Source organism: Acinonyx jubatus, chromosome X, assembly GCF_027475565.1.
Source record: "Acinonyx jubatus isolate Ajub_Pintada_27869175 chromosome X, VMU_Ajub_asm_v1.0, whole genome shotgun sequence".
Taxonomy (NCBI): domain Eukaryota; kingdom Metazoa; phylum Chordata; class Mammalia; order Carnivora; family Felidae; genus Acinonyx; species Acinonyx jubatus.
This window is the reverse complement of record NC_069389.1, coordinates 120,312,331-120,328,301: the sequence shown is the minus strand read 5'-3', so window position 1 is coordinate 120,328,301 and position 15,971 is coordinate 120,312,331. Positions and strand designations below refer to the sequence as shown.

At 41.7% G+C, this 15,971-nt stretch overlaps 1 pseudogene; it reads right to left on the bottom strand.

The window, feature by feature from the left end:
• Nucleotides 1-634: 634 nt before the first annotated feature.
• Nucleotides 635-788, bottom strand: LOC113597423 (uncharacterized; annotated as a pseudogene).
• Between the last annotated feature and the right edge of the window lie 15,183 nt (nucleotides 789-15,971).

Genomic DNA, 15,971 nt, shown 5'->3' with positions numbered 1-15,971 from the left:
CCCAGATACAGGTACAGATTGAAACAGGGATACAGGTACCTCTCTCTGTACAGATACAAGTACAGATAGAAACACAGATCCAGATATGTTAATGACATAGATACAAGTACATATATAGTTCAGACAGAAGTAAGGATAAACCCAAATACAGGTATTGATGAAAACAAAGATAATAAGTACAGATAGAGACTCAGATACAGTGACAAAGACACAATACAATTAAAGATGGAGACCCAATTTTAGGTACAGATGGACACACAGACATAAGTGCAGATAGAGAAAGAATACAGGTACACACTGAGACATAGATATATGTACAATAAGAAACACTGATTCCTATACAGATACAGACCCAGATACAGTTACAAATAGAGGGACAGATACAGGTAAAGATAGAGACAAAGACACCAATACTTAGGAGACCCAAATACAGGTGTAGAGAGAAATCCATAGAGCGGCTCAGATATAGACAAAGATACTGCATACACACGTGGGTACAAATAGAAACACAGATTCAGATACAAATAGAGTCATATATACAGGTACATATAGAGATTCAGACACAGGTACAGATAGAGACACAGATACAGGTACTTATTAGATGTAGATACAAGTACCTTTTTTTTTCTTTAAGCACGAACCCAGTCCCCCACTCCCACAAATGATGCAGTTGAGTTTCCCACACTTGGGGACATCACAGGGGTCAGCACATCTGAAGTGCAATGAATAAGCCTCACCCTGGGAAAACCACCTTCATGATCACAGTATCTCCCCTGCCAGGTAAGTATTAGATACAAGTATCTTACAGATACAGATACAGGTACAGATAGAGATACAGACACTGATATTTATAAAGACATAGATATGTAAGATAGAAACAGAGATACAGGTACAGACTGAGACACAGAAAGAAATACAAGTAGAGACACATTTAGAAGTACTCATAGAGACCCAGATACTGATAGAGCTCAGATACGGGTACAAACAGACACACACACACAGGTACAGATAAAGATACAGATACAGAGAGTGACATAGATGCAAACACAGACAGAGACAGACACAGCTACAGATATAATTCTTCCCCATCACTGACATCAAAACTCAAAGGCAGCTTTAATGGCAACTGGGAGATGTCAAGTGCTAACAGTTGCCAGTATCATCAAACAGCATTTATAAATGCCTTTTAGAATTCTTTGACAGCTATGTTTCCTCTAAAGAAGTTCTCACTGGTAATGAGAATTATAAGGACAATTGGCTTTCCCTTTTCACTTTGGCAGCCTGGCAATTCAGAGCCTATGAGACAACCCCTCCTGTCAACGGTAGCCCTGATGTTCTGCATATTCATACATTTCTTTGCTTTGTTTTGATTTTCTACTGTTGTTTGTGCTTTCTCTAGGCCTGCTTCTCTATTTCTATTGTATTAGATTGCAGACATTTTTTAAGCTGTCTCAAATTTCTTTTCAAATGAAGCCAGGTGTCCATCAATGAAATGGAGGCAGCTATACAATACAGTGGTTGGAACAGACAGACCAGGGTCAAATTCCAGCTCTGCCACGTCCTCCGAGCTAAGACCCCACCCCTGTTCCCCCAGAGATGCTTCAGTTTGAAGGGAAAGGCAGCCATCTGGGTAGTGGACTCTGTGTGTATGAGACTGCCGGCCTGGGCTGCCTCTCCCACACTTGCCCTTGATCCTTTGCCTGAGAAGGACTGAGGCCAACAGTACCTATGGGGAACAAAAGGCAATGATTAACAAGGCTCTGGGCAAGCCGACCCGAAGCATGAACCCAGCTCTGTAGCCAGCCACCCAACATAAAAGCCTCAGCTCTTGGCCTCAACCTCCTTTCGCCTTGCCCAGAACCTGTGTGAACTTGACCTGGGCCACAGGCCACAAGGCCAAATCCCAGGCTAATGAGGGTCTGGCTCCAGGTCCCAACTAGGCCCTTCTCCCTTCCCAGCTCAGTTTCCTCACCTAGTCAGCATTGTTCATATGTTTATAAAAAGGAGAAAAAGAGTTCCCTTTTGGTTTCTCCTTCGTACTACAGTAAGAAGTACATGTTCAATGTACGAAGATTTTAAAAATACAGATGACCTTCGGATGCCTGGTGGCTCAGTCCGTTAAGTGTCTGACTCTTGATTTCGGCTCAGGTCATGATCTCATGGTTTGTGGGTTCTAGCCCTGCATTAGGCTCTGCACTAACAGCACGGAGACTGCTTGGGATTCTCTGTATCTCTCTCTCTCTCTCTCTCTCTCTCTCTCTCTGACCCTCCCCTACTCTCTCTTTCTCTCTCTCTCAAAATAAATAAATAGACTTAAAAAAACAGAGATGGCCTTGTGATGAGTACTGGGTGTTGTATTTAAGTGAAGCACTGAATTCTACTCCTGAAACCAAATTGCACTGGATGTTAACTACAATTTAAATGAAACCACTCAAAAAAATACAAATGACCAAAAAGAAAACAGCGCCCAGTACTCACCCCCCAAACAGAGCCACAGTTAGTATTTTGCTGTGGGTACTTCCAGCCTTGATTCTACCGATATATATTAGTTGAATCTTGGGAAATTGTTGTTTGGGCTGGGCAAAAATGGTTGAATATCTGCTATCGCATATGGCTTATTCTAATAATACATTTAATTTTTTTTTAATTTGAGTATAGTTGACACACAATGTTACATTACTTTCTGGTGTACAACATAGTGACTCAACAACTTTATATGTTGTGCTATGCTCAGCACAAGTGTAGCTGCCATCTGTCACCACACAACGCTGTTACAATACCATTGACTATGTTCTCTCTGCTGTGCCTTTTATTTTCATGACTTATTGATTCAAAAACTGGAAGCCTCCAATCATTTATTTATATATAAGCATATATATGTTAATTTCTTTCAAAATAGGATTATATTATACGTATTTATTTATAACATTTCATTTCTTGAAATACGTAGTGAACACAGTTCCATTTAATATGGTTAGAATCCATATCCGCATTGTAGAGAACGTCTCAGTATTTCAATGTATAGATATATGATAATTTCTTTAACCAGTTGCCTATTTTTTATTATTTACTATGTCAGCTACCTATGAGTACTAATGAATCACTGCAAACCTTGGTGCCTTAAAATAACAATGATGTGTTATTTCTCATGATTTTGCAGGTAGGCCTGCTGTCCTTCTGCTGGGCTCTCCTGGGCTCCCTCATGAAGCTGCAGACAATCAGGGAAGCTCAATGAGCCTTAGCGTCCAAGGTCTTTATCGCAGGTCAGGCATGGAAACATGTAGTGCCCATGTAACTGGACTACTCAGACTCCAGCCCTCCAGAGGTCAAACTGATACAGCATGACCCAAAGCCCCAGGCCCACATAAATGCATTCAGGCAGGATGATCCAAAGGCTCACAGGTTGTCTCTCAGGAGCCAGTGGCAGGCTAGTCTTTTTTTTGAAACATGCAGCCTCTGAGCACCCCAAGCCTACAGGGTAAACCGTTTACTGAATGTGTCTCCCCTTCCAACCCTGGAGGGTGGCATAGTGGCCTAAGGATTCCAAGAGGATGGAAATGGAAACTTCAAGATGTCTCAAGGCCCAGACTTGGAAATCACACAGTATCCTTTCTGATGCATTGCACTGGTCAAGGCAAGTCACAAGTCCAGCCCAGGGTCAAATGGGTGGGAAAATTCACCCTACCGCTTGATGAAGGGAACAGCAATATTACATCGCAAAGGAGGATGGACACAGGGAGGTATAATTCATTGGGGGCGTCATTATAACAACATACCAAGTAAAATCTCTTCTAATTATTTTTGCCATTATAAGCAGAGCCATGATAGTCACCCTTACCTAATAATTTTCCATCGATAATGCACTTTCTTTTTCAACATTTATTGTGAAATATTCCATACATATAAAAAGTATAAAAATAATGTAAAAAGCACGTAGATGTTCTAAGTTTAAAGATTTGTAGACTTAAACCTGTGTAGACTTTTCCTTTGCAATTGTAGGTTTTCCATCTGTAAGACAGTGTCAAATTCTGACACTTAAATATATTTAATATGTGATTTGGGTATTTCTGGATTCTGCAGCAAAGGAATACAAATGGAAAATCTGTCAACTTTGTGAAATTTTTGACTTGGATAAGTAGTAAGAAGAGAAATTAGAAAAACTGTTTTTACCTTAATATGGGCATGTTTTTGAATTGGCTATATTTTTTAAAGCACTGTGGAAGTTTGTTTTTAATAAAAAATCACAATCTTAATTATTCTAAACACACTTTTCAAAGAATATGATGGGATGCACTTATATTTTTGCATGTATGTCAATGGCTTTCTTAGGGTACACCCGAGGACTATAGTATACGCCCTTTGCACAAATGTTATATGTGTTGCTGAATTGCCTGCCACACATGGTGTCCTAATTTACTCGCTCACCCTTCTTTTGCAGCCCCAATAAGTGAAGATAATTTTTTGTTTCATTTTGTATTTTTTATTAGGTTGAAGTTTTTGTATATTTAGTAATTATTTGCTTTCTTTATTTTTGTGGGCTTTTTGTTTGCATTTATTTTTCATTTTTATTTTTTTAACTGATGAACAAATTTTTTTAATTGTTTTTAAATTTTTTAATTTAAATTCAAATTAGTTAATGTACAGCGTAGTCTTGGTTTCAGGAGTAGAACCCAGTGGCTTGTCTCTTAATACGACACCCAGTGCTCATCCCCACAAGTGCCTTCCTTAATACCCATCACACATTTAGCCCATCCTCCCTCCCACCTCTCTTACAGCAGCCCTCAGTTTGTTCTTTATATTTAAGAGTCTCTTATGGTTTGCCTCCCTGTGTTTTTGTCTTATTTTTCCTTCCCTTCCCCCGTTCATCTGTTGTGTTTCTTAAATTCCACATGAGTGAATCTATGATATTTGTCTTTCTCTGACTGACTTTTTAAAAAAATATTTATTTATTTATTTTTGAGAGAGAGAGAGAGAGAGAGAGAGAGAGAGAGAGAAACAGTGTGAGTAGAAGAGGTATAGAGAGAGAGGGAGACAGAATCTGAAGCAGGCTCCAGGCTCTGAGCTGTCAGCACAGAGCCCGACACCGGGCTTGAACTCATGAACCAAGAGATCATAACCTGAGCTGAACTCGGACACTTAACCAACTGAGCCACCCAGGCGCCACAACTCTGACTGACTTTTTTAATCATTCTGTAATTGTGGGGTTTGTCTTTTGCCTATCGCTATTGGTAACTCTTTTATGTTAAGGATATTAACTGGCTATCTGTCCATTTCGGATTTAAGAAATATGTCAAGATGCATGAGGAAGGTATGATGCAGTTGTTCTTAAGCCCATTTTATAGATGGGGAAAGTGAGACTCAGAAAAGAGAATGCTCATAGTGACATAGTAAGTTCGTGCAGAAGCTGAGGGAGGAATCCAGGCTTCTGTCTCCCAGCCCAGATCACTTCCTCAGCACCACAGGCCTTTTTACAGCACTGACATTCTAGAAGGAGAGGTGACCTTCATGGGAGTCTGAACTGAAGCTTGGAGCTTAGCCCCAAAAGCCCCATCCTCGAAGGGGAACAGAAACAACATTACTGGGGGAGGGGGCCAGTCCCAGCAGACACTGGGCTTTCCACTCCCACTGGCCACAGTGAGACAGTGGGTTTAAGGAAACAAGTGGACTGGCTGAAGGTCAAAGCTTGTAAAACTGGAAAAGAAAAGACCTATTATTTCTTCCCTCCCCCGGCAACCCCACTGGGGCTAAGCATACTTTGCACCTGGTTTGCAGAGGTCAAAGGGTTCGGAGGAGAAATCCATTTATCTTTACTTTTCTCAAGTGACTGTGGTTAACCTGTCACCAGGCAGAAGACCTTGCCCTACCTGATCAGGGCACCTGCTACTGTGGGTCAAATCCAGCTTTCGGCAGCCGCACCCTGTTTATCCATCAACATGAAGCTCTGGCTTGTTCTTTGCTAAGCAACAGCCAGCGGGTGCTTGCCCTTCCCCCTCAAGACAGTCCTTGCTGCATGCTCCTTTGCTTGAGAAGAGTGCAAAGGGAAGAATGTTCTATTTTTTCCATAATGTGCACAACAGGAAGGATCCTGCCCGGCCCACAGCTCCAGCACTAACATCTGTGAGACTTCAGATAGCTCCCCACCCTCTTGGGACCTCAGCTTCCCCCTCTGAATGATAAGGATTTGGACTTGATGCTCCCACAGGGTCCTGCTAGGCCTCCCATCTGGGATCTCTCTGTTTACTATGCCAGGATGTTTGAGTACCCATTTCGGGTATAGCCAAGACCCCCTCTGTAGGAAAGTCCTTGGCGTCAAGAAGGCCTTCAATGGAACAGGCAGAGGACAGGTGCCGTAAGGTGATGTGAGAGGGCCCAATAAGATTTTCAGGGTTTGGTGGCAGCAACAGAAACTGACCCAGACAAACCAAGAGCCCCAGAGTAGGTCCAGGGCCAGCTCCTCAGAACTAAGACTGACTTTCATGCTTCTCTACTGGGAGAACCCTCCCTTCCATGGAGGTGGTAGAGATGCATGGGAAGTAAAAAGTACATGAAAAGATGTTCAACGTCATTAGCCATTACAACAACGCAAATCAAAACCACCGAGAGACCACTTACTGCCTACTAGGATGACAATAATCAAAAAGGTAGAGCGTAACAAGCGCTGGCGAAGGTGTGTTGAAATGAGAACACTCATGCATTGCTGATGGGGATGTAAAATGGTGCAGCCACTGTGGGAAACATTTCTGTGGTTCTTCAGTAAGTGACACATAGAATTAGCATATGGCCCAGCAATTCCACTCCTAGGTATAGACCCAAAGACAATTGAAAGCATATGTGCACAAAAACTTGTACACACATATTTGTAGTAACATTATTGATAATAGCCAAAAAGTGCAAACAGCCCAAATTTCCATCAATTGACGAGTGCATAAACATGATGTGGTGTACCTACACATTCGTAAAAAGGGATGGTGTGCTGATACACACTGAAAACATAAAAGACCACACACGACATGATTCAGTTCATACGAAATGTCCAGAAGATGCCTACAGAGAAACACAGAAAGTCAATTAGTACATGTGTTATATTTTACAATGAAACAACAAACCTGAAAAGAATAGCCTAGCTTGGGCATGGCAAAAGATTTTGTTCTCATTAGAGTCTCACACCAGTCCTGTGAGAAAAGACTTGGAAAGGAAAAATAAAATAAATAAAGCTTAAATATACAACCTAAAAATTTATGGTAAAGAAAATTCCTGTGTGGTTACCAACGGAGTCAAGAAATAGAAAATTGGAAGCACCCAGAAGATCTTGTAGGAGTTTGCTAGGGCTGTCATAACAAAGTACCACAGACTGGGTGTCTTAAACAACAGAAATTAATTAATTAATTTATTTATTTATTTATTTCCTCACAGTTCTAGAAGTTGATCTCAAGATCAAGGTTTCAGCAGGTTCAGTTTCTTCTGTGGCCTCTCTCCTTAGCTTGTAGACAGTCTTCTCCCTGGGGCCTCACATGATTTCCTCCCTCCCCAGACCTCTTGGTGCATGTCTGTGTCCTAATCTCTTTTCATTATAAGGACACCAGCCATATTGAATTAGGGCCCATCCTAATGACTATTTTAACTTAAAGACCCTAGCTCCAAATATGGTCACAATCTGAGGTACTAGGGGTGGTGATTTCAATATATGAATGGGTGGGGGGTGGGGAACACAGCGTAGCTCATAACACCCCTCATGGTAACAACCTTATTTCATCCCCCACCAGAGGTAAACACTATTTTGACTTTTATAGTATCGACTACTTGCTTTTCTTTATAATTGAGCCATCTGTGTCCATTTCTAAACAACAGAGTTTAGTTTTGCCTGTTTATGAATTTTGTATAAATTGAATCACACAGCTTCTTTCACTCAGACAATGCCTGTGAGATTCATCCATGTTGCCGTGGATATCGCTGAAGTTCATTCGTTTCCACTGTATGAAGATATCAGAAATCATTTATCCATTCTGCTGTAGATGGACATTTGGCTTGTTTCCACTTTTGTGAATTGCGGGTGAATTGCGGTTGTTTCCTCTCTGTGCTCATTACAAACAGCCTGTTGTTGCTTGCAGTCCCTTTCTTGGCCCTCATGTGCCTGCCCTTGTGTAGAGAGCACATGTAATTTGCTAAGTGATGCTAAACCATGTTTCAAACTGGTGCTACTGACATAGACTCCCATGAGCAGCCCAGAAGTTCCACTTCCTCCACATCTTCCTCAATCCTTAGAATTGTCAGACTTGTTCATTTCAGCCAATCTCCTGAGTGTCTGATGGTAACTCATTGTGATTAAAAGTTTTGTGAAGTAATTGTTCCAACCTTTTGCTCATCTGTCTGACTTTTTCTTATTAATTTGTCAGCATACTTTATATATTCTGGATGCAAGCCCTTTGCATTTATATGTATTGCAAATATCTTCTCCCACTTGGTGGTTTGCCTTTTCGTGTCTTTTGATGATGATGTCTATTGCAATTTATCAGCCTTTTATGGTTAGTGGTTGTTACGTGTGTCTTGATTCCAAAGTATTTCCCTATCTTATTTTATGAAGACATTTTCCAATATTATGTTCTAAACATGTTACTGATTTACCTTTTAGCCTTACGTCTACAATCCACCCTGAATTGGTTTTTGTGTGTGGTGCCAGGCAGGGCTTTCATTTCATCTTTTCATACGGACCTCTCACTGTCCTAGCACTCTTACACATTTGTCCTAGCACAGTGACACACTTGTCATAGATCAAGTGTCCATGTATGCTCTTGGTGGGGTCTGGACTGTGACTCTTTGTCCTAAGCTCTCAGCTGTTTCTTCTAGTTCAGCCAACCCCAAACAACCCAGGGCAAAAGCAGTTCCAAGTGTCAGGCTCACCTCTCTCGATTCCCCACTCTCCCAGATCTTGGCTTGGTATTCTATTTCACTATCTAGTTAGCTCATTGATGCTTCTTTTAAATTTTCTCTTAATGTTTATTTATTTATTTTTTGAGAGAGAGCATGAGAGCAGGGGTGGGGCAGAGACACAGGGAGAGAGAGAAAGAATCCCAGGCAGGCTCCATGCTGCCAGCACAGAATCCTGGCACGGGGCTTGAACCCACAAACCACGTGAGCATGACCTGAACCGAAACCAAGAGTTGGACGCTTAACCAACTGAACCACCCAGGCGCTCCAGCTCATTGATGCTTTTAAAGTGATATTTTAAAATATTTTGTCCACTTTTTGACACAGGAGGTTTGGTTCAAATTACCTAGTCTTCAGTGATCAGACATCAAAGTCCAGAACACTTCCTTTTCCTTGATTAAAAAAAAAAAACTTTTTTAGTAAGAGATAATGAACATACAATAAAGTGTATGAAGTCTTCTAACCTTAACTGTACCCCTAGACGCATTTGTATGTTTGTATGCACCTGTATATCCATCATTCACATTAAGACCGAATGTTTGCAGCACCCCAAAAGATGTCCTCATGTCCCTTCCCAGTACCCCACTCCCAAGAATATCCACTATTACTATACACTATTTTTGCCTATTTTGAGCTTCATATAAATGGAATCATTTGATATGTATTCTTTTTGTGTCTGAGTGTTTTCTTTCAACATTATGTCTGCAAGATTCACTCATGTCATTGCGTATACCTGCATTTCATTACCTTTCATTATCACACGATATTCCACTGGATGAATATACCACAGTTAATTTTCTCTTTCTTCTGTTGACAAGCATGTGTGTTGTTTCCAGTTTGGGGCTGTTATGAATAGTGCCATCATGAACATCTTGTTCATGGCTTGTGGGTCTGGAGCCATTTCTACTGGTACACACACGTAGGAGTGGAATTACTGCATTGTAGGGTATGCCCATGTTTCGGGTTATTTTACAATTAGTATCTTTCCCAGTTTTATTTAAATAGCATTGGCATACAGCACTGGGTAAGTATAAGGTGTGCAGCGTAGGGGCACCTGGGTGGTTCAGTTGGTTAGGCATCCAACTTTTGGTTTTGGCTCAGGTCATGATCTCACAGTTTCATGGGTTCGAGCCCTGTGCTAGGCTCTGCACTGGCAGTGCGGAGCTTGCTTGGGATTCTCTGTCACCCTCTCTCTCTGCCCCTCCCCTGCTCTCTAGCTCTCTTTCAAAAACAAACATTTAAAAAGATAAGAAACGTTAAAAAAAAAGGTGTGCAGTATAGTGACTTGACTGACATATATTGTGAAATGAGTTTAGTTAACATCCATTATCTCACACAGATACCAAAACGGGGCGGGGGTGGGTGGGATGCTTCTTTCCTTGTGATGATAACTTTTAGTATCTACTCTCTTAACAACTTTCAAATATAGCAAATGCTTCGTTTTCATAAACACTACCAAGCAGCTTTTCACAATGAATCTACCAATTTATACTCTTACCAGCAATGTTGTCTGTCTTTTTTATTTTAGCCATTCTGGTGGGTGTGCACTGGTAACTGATTGTAACTTTAACTTGCATTTCCCTGTTGGCTAATGAGCATCTTTTCACGTGCTTATTGGCCATCCTGACTTTTTTTTTTTTTTTTACGGTAGTCCTTTAATTTCCTTTATATAATCTGTTAATGATTATTTCTGTCTTTAAGCTTTTTAGTTTTTCTTGGGTCAATATTGGTACTTTATATTTTGCTAGGAAATCATCTTTTTTCCTCGACTCTTTCAAATGTATTGTCATAGAGTTTCTGTAACAGCTTTATTGAGATATACACGTGCCATACAATTCACCCATTTAAAGTGCACAGTTTGAGGCACCTGGGTGGCTGAGTTGGTTAAGTGTCCAACTCTTGATCTCAGCTCAGGTCATGATCTCAGGGTGGTGAGTTTGAGCCCTGCATTGGGCTCTGAGCTGGGCATGAAGCCTACTTTAAAAAATAAAAATAAAAAATAGGGGCACCTGAGTGGCTCAGTCAGTTAAGTGTCTGACTTCGGCTCAGGTCCTGATCTCGCGGTTTGTAGGTTCAAGTCCCATGTCAGGCTCTGTGCTGACAGTGTGGACCCTGGTTGGGATTCTCTCTCTCCCTCTCTCTCTTTCTGCACCCTCCACTTGTGTGCTCTCTCTCTCTCAAAATAAATAAATAAACTTTAAAAATGAGCCAAGTGTCTAAGAATATTCAAAATGGCCTTTAAAAATAAAAAATACAAATGAAAAATAAAGTGCACAGTTACATGGGTTTTAGCATACAGAGTTGTGCAACCATCACCACTGTCTGATTTTAGAACATTTTAATTACCTGTCCCCTAAAACCCCATTAGCAATCACTCCCCCCATTTCCCCCAAACCCCCATTTCTCAGACCCAGGACATTCAAATGTCTATCCATGGGAGAAAATACATAATCTACAGTATATATACACAATGAAATGCAGTAGTCAAAATGAATGAACTAAAGCAACACAATGTGCATGACTCCTTGTGATGCAATTTTGTGTGAAAAAAAATAAGCGTTAAAAGATGCATATAGAGGGGTACCTGGGCAGCTCAGTGGGTTAAGCGTCCGACTTTGGCTCAGGTCATGACCTCACAGTTGTTGGGTTCAAGCCCTACATCAGGCTCTGTGCTGACAGCTCAGAGCCTGGAGCGTGCTTTGGATTCTGTGTGTGAGTGTCTCTCTCTCTGCCCCCCCGCCCCTCTTGGCACTCTGTCTCTCTCTCTCTCTCTCTCTGTCAAAAATAAACATTTATTTTAAAAACTAAAAACAGAGGCATATAGAATGGTAGTACCTCTTTGTAAATTTAAATGCAACTGAAATTTTCTGACGTGGCTCTCAATGATTTCCACCTCCTGTTATTCATGCCCTTGTGTAATCTCCTCCCTTTGAGCGAGGGCTGGGCCTAGTAACTTGTTTCTAATAAATCTAACGTGGCAATTGTGATGGGATTTCACTGCTGAGATTAGGTTCCAAAGAAACTGTGACCTCCGCGTTGCTCACACACCCTCTCTCCCTGGCCCTTCTCACTTGCTCTTCCTGAATGAATCAGGCGTCCATGTTGTATGCTGCCCCGTGGGGAGGTGCACGTGACAATGAACAGAGGGCAGCTTCCAACCAACAGTGGGAAACTAACCACTGCTTAGAATCATGTGAGTGAGCTTGGAAGCTATCCTCCTCCGCACAAGACTGGAGGTGACTGCTACCCTCGCCAAGACCTTGCACCAGATCCTCCAGCCAAGTGGTCTGGATTCCTGAACCAAAGAGCCAGGAGATAATAAAAGTTGTTATATTTCAAGCCACTAAAGTCTGGGGTAACTTGTTATGCAGCAACACATAACGAATATACGTCTCATTAAAGCAAACTGCTTGTGAGAAACAAGCCAAAGAAAAGGAAAGGAAAGGAAAGAGAAGAGAAGAGAAGAGAAGAGAAGAGAAGAGAAGAGAAGAGAAGAGAAGAGAAAGAGAAGAGCAGAAAAGAAAAGAAAAAAGAAAAGAAAAGAAAAGAAAAAAGAAACGAAACGAAACGAAAAGAAAAGGGGCGCCTGGCTGGCTCGGTCGATTGAGTGTCTGGCTCTTGATTTCGGCTCACGTCACGACCCCAGGGTCATGGGATCGAGCTCTGTGTAGGGCTCTGTGTTGAACGTGGAGCTTGCTAGGGCTTCTCTCTCTCCCCCTCCTCTGCCCCTCTACCCAGCTCACGCTATCTTGCTGTCTAAAATATAAAATAATAATAATAATAATAATAATAAAGCAAACTGCTTGCAATTCCCTGGTACTCACTATGCTGCTTCTTTGCTCTGGGCTTTTGTGTGTGCTAGTCCCTCTTCCCATCCCTCTTCATTTAGCTAACTGCTCGGTTTAAACAAATAGCTCCAGCTCCCCTCCTCCAGGAAGACTTCCCTAATTGGGCGCTGCCTAAATTGCCCCTCCTCCTGACTCCCTAGGAGCCCCCTGCTGACTTCTATTAGCCCAGTTACTGTATTTCAATTGCCTGTTTACTTAACTCTGCCGCCATGTGCCTTCATTTCCATAGCCTCAGCCTCTAGTGGGATACTTGGTACTTAGCACGCATTTCAATAGGCAGGGTGGGTAATCACACAGATTTTGGAGTCAGCGGACATCAGTTTAAATCTACCCCCAACTATCTGTGTAACGTAACACAGGTCACTTAGCCTCTCTAGAACCTAGACCTTCTTACTCCTGGAGTAAGGAGGGGGTGAGCAGCCCCACAAAGTGCATTCCAGGCACTGCGCTAAGTATTTGATGTTCCCGCTACAGTCCCGTGCGGCCTCTTAGTCTTAGCATGATCTCCAATATCTAAATCAAGGTAGAAACTTTGGGGATTATGCTACTCAATCGGCTGCTTTTATTTCATAAATTAAATATACGCAGAAGAGGGTTTCTTGATACAGAAGTTAAAAGCAGTTCCAGCACAAGAGGATTAAAACAATTATGGCTAGCCCAATATTTTTAAGTGACATATTTCAGCCTTCTGCTAATGTTTCATCACTAAAATATCAGCCCTTTTTCATGTAAACCACTGAGGGTTTGGACAGAGGACAAAAGCATCATATGTTCTACACATCTTGCAATGAGAACTGTCAAATGTTGCAATCAACATTGCCATAGTATCACCGCTGACATGCTTCCAAAAGACTTTTAAAACAAAAACCCACCACAGGCCTGGAACAAAATACACAGCCTAGGAAAATGTGCATCTCATATGTCCTCTGTGGATTGAAAAAACCAACTGTGGCCTGAGGCCAACAACAGGAAGGCTCTTTGAGCTTTTCCTCAAATGCTCCCAGTTTAGAAACAGATTTAGAAGTGTGACTATAGAAAGGGGGAAGCCCCCTTCTAGCCCAAGGGATTTAGTTTCCCTCTGGGGAAATTTCTAGCTCTGACACTCTGGTAATATCGTACTATAGCAGACAGATCCTACCAGGGTGTCTGCTGGAGATTTCCCTGGGGGGGAAACTGATTAAAAAAAAAAAAAGCCTGAAAAATGCAAATTCCAGACTAGTCCTAAAATGGAAAGACAGGCTGACAGCATGAATGGTCTGTGATTCCAAGTTACAAACTTTCCCTTGTGGGGAAATGTGAGCTTAGACACTGCTAACCCTTGAGACGATACCCTCTCAAACCTGCTACTCCTCAGGGGCTCTCTATTTTTTTAAAAAGTCTGCTACCCCTCCAGTGCCCCAAGTGAGAGGATAATAGACTCATTCTCAATTCCTCCTTCTTCCTCATCCGCCCCACATCCAACCCCTCAGCAAGTCCCCATAATCCTAAATCTCTCTTGAATCCAACTCCTTTTCCTACCCCCATGACCACCACTCTTGTCCAAGCCGTCAGCGTCTCAGCTAGATAGACTCCAACAACCACCCTTTCTCTCACCTTCCCTTGCAGCTCAGGTGGGAACCATAGAATGCAGGTGACAGGTATGGAATTTAGCTTCCAGGCCTTATCCTAAATGATGCTTTTTGGTGACATGGAGGTCACGGGTTGAAAATGGTGGCACCAGAAATGGCAAGAGCTGGGATCCCTGAGTCACAATATGGAAGGCTGCCAGCGACATATCTCCTTGGACTGTAATGCCAGTGAGATACAAACCTTTTCTTGTGTTAAGTCACCATGTTAAGAATTGTGTCAACAATTGAGGGTTGCTCTTTGTAGAAATTGGCTTATCCTAACATCCTGCTTCCACTCTTGCCCCTCCCCACATCTTCTTTTCTCCTCACAGATGCCAGTGTAATTTAACTACAATACATATCTAAACATATCGCCATCTAGCACTCCCCAAACACCAACATATGAAAATTCTTAAATGCTTGCCCTGGACCTTAGGCAAGTTCAAAATTCTTAAGATGGCCTACAAGGTCTACCCCTGGTGAACTTTCCCCTGATCTGTCCCTATTCATTCATTCATTCATTCATTCATCCATCCATCCATCCATCCATCCATTCACCCATTTATTTATTCAGTGAATATATACTGAGCACCAACTATGTATCATCTGTAGCTATACTAGGTCTGAGGATAGAGTAAGGGTAAGAGAGAAAGGAGGAAAATCATTCGGGAAGCTATTACATTTGCCTAGGAAAAAAGATGGTGAGGACCTAAGCTATAGCATGTCTCTAGCTCTAACACTCCAGCTCTCATGGGACTTAATAGACAGATCCAACCATGGCACCAGAGTGGAAGATTTCCCTGGAGGGATACTGATAAGCAAAAACCCGCAAATGCAAGTTCCAGCCTAGCCAAAAGAGGGAATAGGAGAATTTAAAGATATTTACCTACATGCCCCTCGTGAATGAGAAGAGGGGTGGGTCCAAGATATTTTAGTAAATACATTTGGCAGGATTTGGGAACTGACTGACCAACTGACTGTGGAGGGTGAGAAAAGGAGCCTAGGTGGAGCTCCAGATGGCAGGCTGTGATGAAGAACACATCTGGAGGAGATCATGAGTTTATGACAGTACCACACTGTGTTGATGATTGTTGCTTTGTAGTAAGTTTTGAAATCAAGACTGAATCCTCCAGCTTTGTTCTTCTTTTCCAAGATTTTTCTGGCTATTCTGGGTCCCTTGAATCTCCATATGAGATTTGGGATCACTGTGTCAATTTCTACAAAGAAACCACCTGGGATTCTGATAGGGATCACATTGAATTTATAGATCAATTTCAGGAGTATTGCCATGTTAACAATCTTGTCTTCCAACCCATGAACATGGGATGTTTTTCCATTTATTTAGGTTTTTAATGTCTTTCAACAACGTGTGGTAATTCCCCTCACACAAGTTTTGCACTTCTTTTGTTAAACTTATTACTAAGTATTTTATTTTGATGCTATTGTAAATGGGTTTACTTGGTTTTATTTTGAAATTGTTCATTGCTAAAGTATAGACATACAACATTGTTGTGTACTGATCTTGTATCCTGCAGTTTTACTCAACTCATGTATTGCTTCTGACAGTTTAATTTTTTAATGTTTATTTCGA